The 6,395-nt window shown below is 36.3% G+C and overlaps 1 long non-coding RNA gene across 3 annotated transcripts; it reads right to left on the reverse strand.

Moving 5' to 3' along the window:
- Positions 1 to 5,539, reverse strand: LOC131302480 (uncharacterized). Of its 3 annotated transcripts, XR_009191752.1 has the most exons (6): positions 3,336 to 5,539; positions 3,155 to 3,226; positions 2,995 to 3,042; positions 2,134 to 2,202; positions 1,824 to 1,961; positions 1 to 1,356 (listed from the first exon to the last, which is right to left on the reverse strand). It is a non-coding gene; the product is annotated as an uncharacterized LOC131302480 (long non-coding RNA). The 3 variants fall into 3 exon arrangements; XR_009191754.1 differs by lacking the exon at positions 1 to 1,356 and having other exon boundaries at positions 1,909 to 2,202; XR_009191753.1 differs by lacking the exon at positions 1 to 1,356 and having other exon boundaries at positions 1,909 to 3,042.
- Positions 5,540 to 6,395: the final 856 nt, after the last annotated feature.

A 6,395-nucleotide genomic window follows, 5' to 3' on the forward strand; every position in this document is an offset into this window, starting at 1 on the left:
TATGCCAAATAGTACCCCCTCGCTATAAATCTCATTCGCATAAGCACAAGTACTTCCAGTTTCCAGATTGACGAATAATGCTACTCTTGCACAGTGAGCCAACTAAAGTGTTCAAATACCAAATATTTCTTGCCACACTAATCAGAAAATAAGTTAACTGCTGCTAATAATGGCTACCTTACACTACTCCCTCTTTCGATGAATGAGGCTTCACAAGCTCGTAATTGGTGAGAAATTGTTCTGTCAATTTCTTGTAGTATTTTGCATCTACATCCCCTTTGAAAGACAGACCGCGTGTCATTGGAAAAAAAGGTTTTTTCCTGCCAAAAGAAAACTAAATCAAGTTACAATCATGCTTATCGTGGTTTAATTAAAAATGACTGCTTGATTGATAAGTTTTCCCGAATACATTACTTCAGGTACAGGCACATCGACCAAATTGCAAGTTCCACATATGACCTTGCAATAAAAATGGAAAGTCAACAAATCTCGTAAATATATATCAACAAATTTGTTAAAGGGATACTCAAAAGTGAACCAGCCAAAAAGGCCAAGATTAAAAAAAAAAAAAAAACTACACCTCATTCAGCAGTGCTATGGTGTTGTTTACACACCAAAAAAAACCACTACACCTCTTACATTATTAGATTGGTCTGTTATTACCAATGCGATTCGAATGTAGTGCTCATGGGTACAAAATCATAAAAGCAATTCTTTGTTAACACAACTTATCTTTGCCGGACATCCAACTAAAATCTCTAAATTAGATCTTAAAACTTGCACTTGGACATTTCATGTGAAGGCTCTGCCGCATCTACACAATATATGATGCAGTTAACAATTCGATTCATAGGAATAAACCTATACATTGTATTCCTTATTGGAATTTTTGTAGGGTTTTGCAGACCTTTTTTTTTTTTTTTTTCTCTTTTCCTATGGGATGGTTGAAGACTTCAATTGCCTTTAGCATTCCTGTAGCCATAGCTCAAATTTGTCCATTCAAAGATTTATGTGGGCCGCAAGCTACAACAAAACTGAACCAAAAATAAGGAACTCGTTCACTCATAAGTCCTACTATGGAGAGTATGTCATATTTTCAGGTTCCAATACCGTAATCAATGAAAATTTATTATATTAACTAAAACAGTATCTGAGAGAAAATACAGGCAACACCACATAAGAGGATAAAACATCCAGCAAAAATGCAATAATTGTGGCTCATCTACGTTGTTTTAGGAGTTCAGAATACACAGAAGGTCCAAAACTTATCAAAACAAAAACAGAGAGTAATAAACTGTGAGAAGAACTCCCTTACCTATAGCTGGAGCTCCGACAAGCAAATACAACTAATCAGTCCTACAAGAACGAAATAAGAAACACAAAAACAATCAGGAATCACTATAACAGTGAGTGCAAGACTATCAAGTATCACCATTAGACCATTTTTTAGAACAAGAAGTCAGCGTGTATAACCATTTCTTGTAATTTCAAACATGGGTCTGTGTGTGTGTCGAGATTTATTTGGAAAATGGCTCATCTCGTACCAAGCTGACTGAATCCTAGATGTGGTCAGATTTACAATTTCAGGTCAATTAGCCAAAGAAAGAACAATTCTCTTTCTTTATTGTTTCTTATATGCAGCAATTCCCAGGATTATACACAACAGGATGATATGAATGCAGAAGTTACCGCTAGACCTCAGCTGAAACATCACAATGTAGAAGTTCAAAGGCAATTAGAAACCAAGTATATGCCTTCAAATGTTAATATCTTCCACTCCATGATCAAAAGAAAAAAAGATCTCATCCACTCCACATATATACCTTTGTCACCGTATCCTTGAGTCTCACATTAGCATTTTTAAGGTCTGAAGTTGCCCTATCAACCTGGAATTGAAGGTAGACAACTGCTGGTCTGGAAGGGTATTGAGGCCCTTTTTCCCTCAACTAATGTCATATCTCCTGCAGGTGGAAGAAGGATAAGCTGGTTAAAATACGGAAGGACTAACCTTGTCATCTATTTCATCTATTAGTGGTACTTGCCTACCTAATTCCCGTTACAAGTGCCAAAAAAAAATAGAGCCAGCAAGATATGAACAAGAATACTTGCGTCAATTGTACAAGCAAAGCATACCTCATTCAAGTCATTAGCCATGTTTTCCAGTGTATCTAATCCCTCTGCTATAACATCTGACGCTTCATTCTGCATGAAGTGAGAACTCTCTCAAACAAGAGAATCTTCAATTAAAGAAATCTAGTAAAGAATCTCAACCAATAGCACCCATTCTTGTTCATCCACCATCACTTGTGTTCATTTAGAATATCAACCAATTCCAGAAGCTGACAAAGGAAACTTAATTTTCCAAAGCAGTACAAATATGCATTCAAAGGCTCACAAGGAAAACAGGATCATGCGAGGATATTAGACTGGAACCTTTCATTCATGTTAAGGAAAAGCGAACTCGTTACAAGTTTTAAAGTCAGATTGCCCCCAAAAGAGAAAGTAAAAGCATTTAGCATGGTAGTTTGGAAACATGCATGACACACTGGAAGAGCAGCATGCATTGTTGATAACATATAAAATTAAAATTTGCAGTATAGTTCAGAGTTGGTTTGTACAAAGGAAGACAAGATCTGCCACAAAGCTAAACAAAGCGCACACTTGCTGACTTGAATGTGCTAGGCATTAAGTTTTGTGAAGGCCCCAAAACACACTCTAAAAAAAACACAATTAGGAATCCCTAAAACAGTTCCCGCAAGACGATCAAATATCACAAGGTAAAAAAATTTTACAATCCTTATTATGGTCTACTATTTCCACACAAAATACAAGAAAACGTATCACCAATAAAACTAAAACAAATAAATATGATGAAAAAACTATCTATCGAACTTGAAAAATCTCATAACTCATACCAATTAATCATGATAACAATGTAGCTCAAAGAGAAGGACATCTACATTAATCAGCATAAAAAAAAACAAAAATCATTACCTTCTGGATGCCGTCCTGAATATGAAAGGGCAAGAGATTTCACAATAACTGTAGAAAGCAACAAAACCAGGCCAAATTATGGTTAGTGGCTCTGTGAGCATATATCTTGGCAAGATGGATAAACAATACCCAAAAAGCTAAATAGATTTGTAAAGCTCACCTTTCGTTCCTGAGAGAGGATTCCAGACCTTTGAATTAGACCTTCTATAGTCCAAAAAACAAGCGGGATAAACTGTTATACGAAAGGAAAACGATGAAAAAAAAGTAGGGAAAAAAATTGCATATAGTTGGTACTTTGTAAAACCGAAAACCTCAAAAGTATATTAGGATTGAGTAGAAACCAGCAAAAGCTTGTTGATGGTTTATGGTTTTGACGAAGATCAGTTAGGGTTTGAATCATCAAGAGACGACGAAATCTTATCAGTCGCGTAGCCACAGACATGGTCTACGTCGAGAGGCAAATAAACACCCTAAAACCACCTGAACCTTTGAACACTAACCAATAAACCATGGGAATAAATGGGGAAAAAAACAGGAAACAGAGTAAAAGGTAATTCTATCTTAAACAAGTCAACGACACAAAGCTAGAAATGACACATACAATTTATTTTATTAATAAAAAACTGATAGCTATCCAAATAAGGACACAGCAGGGAAATTACATCCGCATAACTACTCGAACAACATGTTGATGACAAACTCAATCAGGAACATGCATTTTGTATTTATCAAGAGACCCTACAATCGCCCAAAAACATAAGCGTTGGAGATACTCTTGTCCAACGGAATTCAAACGAACGTAACAACAGCCAAACTCAAACATCCATGGTGCTAAAGAAGGCCGTAATAAAATTACACCTAGATAACTACTCCAGTAACATATTGACGGCAAATTGGAAGAGGGACACACATTTTTGTATTTATAGAAAGACCTCACAATCACCCAGAAATATAAATGTGGAAATAGCCCTAACAAAGCCAACAAAACAACAATTGAAACGACACACAAACTATGCATATGTACTTATACCTACCCAACAGAAAAAAAGGAAAACATGAAATCTACTTCCTTTTCTTTTCCGATCATTTTCTCTCTCTTTTTTTTATTTTTCATTTACAACCCCAGAGTTGAACACGACCCTAATTGCATGTTCTTTAGTAACTTAACTCTGAAACCCAACAACAGAATTAACACCAAAAGCCAAGGGAGAATAATTCCAGGATTGATAAAACCCAGTTCATCAAAAGATATAGAAATCCTAGTTTTACCAAAAACAGAGAACACGTCAAATGTATGCAAGGAAAAAAAATTGCCAAACAAACAGAGTACACAAACCACACAATTATCCACCAAGAAAATTCAAGAACTCAACTACTTCAACGAACAAAGAGGAAAAATTTAGCTTCACAAAACCCTAGTCTGTTGAAAAATCCAATGTCCAAACAAAAACCACTAACAATTTTTGATAAATCCCGATGGTTGTCAACCAATAAAGGGGAAAAATTTAGCTTCACAAAACCCTAATCTTTCCTGTTCAAAAATCCCATGTCCAAACAAAAACCACTAATGAATTTTTGATAAATTCCGATGGTTGTCAAAAAGAATAAGAACAAAACCCTAATTTTTCAACTTTCGCGAATCAAAAAGTGTCTGAGACAAAACACATGAAAACCCTAAAAGAATTACAGGTTTCACAAAACAAAACCCTAATCAGATTAGACATGAACGATTCGACGATAACGAGTACAAGAAACAAAGCATTCTCAAATATACGACGGGCAAAGGAACTTTCAAGAAACAAAAGTAGACCTCTGGCCATGGGCGGAGCATAAGAAACACATATTTTATTAAAATATGAATAAATACACAAATAGCTAAGGCAAATTGAAGAAAAAGGGAACGAAGTTGTACCCACGATTCTTTACTGCGGTGCCAGATAAACCACCAGAGCTTCCTCTAAATCTAACTTTTGTACCCTTATCTGAATCAAAACCTTCAATTTACTCTTTCTCGTCTCCTCTCTCTCTAAAAAGCTCTATTTTGGGGTTCACTGGGTTTTCACGGATAAGAGAAGAGAGCTTAAGTGCACAAGGGGATCAGTCGTCGAGATTCGAGATATCCAAGCAGATTCCAGCAACGACGAAGGGGGGGGGGGGGGGGTTGGTTGCGGGTGCGGGGATTTTGGCCAAACGGCGCCCGCTCTCTCAAAAGCTGTGATCATCTGGAACCATCTGCTGGTCTGACTCGTACGATAGTAGCAAGCTCCACTCTTAGTGGTGAACTTCGAGCAATCAGAGCAGCTTGTGCTATGGCGATCAATCTGGGAATCAGAGGAGTTGAGGTAGAAGCTGATAATAAACAAGCAATACTTCTTAGTCCCTCCATGGGAGGTGAGTGCTGAAGTCTTGGACATCCGACATTTTGCCAAAGAAGGGGATATCAGGTTCAGATGGATTCGCAGAGGAGCAAACAAGGTGGTCCATGAGATTGCAGCCCCAGCAAAGAAAAATATTCTCCCCTGTAATTGGTTTACATTTTCTCCGCTGTGGCTGTTTTCTATTCTTTCTAATGAAGAACCTTTGCAGACCTTTTCGGTTTTATTTGCGGATAAATAAATAAAAAAAATCTGGAACCATCTGCTCTGAAATACGAAAAAAAAATCTACACCCTCACACAACGTCAACAGATTATAACGGGAAAGACAAAATTACCCCCAATGGCATAACTAAAGGCTCTCCAATTGAGGGGCACAATTGAAAAAATCGGACAAAAGATAGGCAAGCGTTCCAATTGCTTTTGTTCTCTTAGTTTTAAAGCTTAGAAAACAATCAGTTATTAGTTAAGACAAGCCAAATTCACTATTTATGCATACTAATAATAAAATTTGAAAAAAAAAAGTTTTCTATTGGAAAGGAGAAAGTTTTTAGGTCTCAATCGATAACCTCTCTTCGTTTTTTCTTGTTGGGTTTGTGTTTTGATAATTAATTTTGCTGAATTATGTTCCAAAAAATCATGGAGAACATGGGAAAACAAATTGCTCACATGAAAATAAAGTTTCATCATGCTTAATAGGTCAACTTCTGCATCTTATGTTTTTGTTCGCTGGATACTTCTTCATCGTAAAAAACTTATCCATACGCAAATGTCAAAGCTAGGGTCACTTTCGTAACTTTCGTTTGATAAAAGAAAAAACTATTTCCAAAACACAATTTTTTTGATTCTCAATTTCTTTACTATTCCTCGTGAAAGGGGAATTATAGGAAGGAATTGATGGGGTTTTTATCACATGCCTGAAGGGTACATTTTAACAAGACCAAAATCAGTTCAGCCAATTTTTTCCATATTCCAAGTTAATCTAACACACATTTTACAATGATCTTAATTTTATCAAATTTTATCA

This window comes from Rhododendron vialii, chromosome 10a, assembly GCF_030253575.1.
Source record: "Rhododendron vialii isolate Sample 1 chromosome 10a, ASM3025357v1".
Lineage (NCBI taxonomy): Eukaryota > Viridiplantae > Streptophyta > Magnoliopsida > Ericales > Ericaceae > Rhododendron > Rhododendron vialii.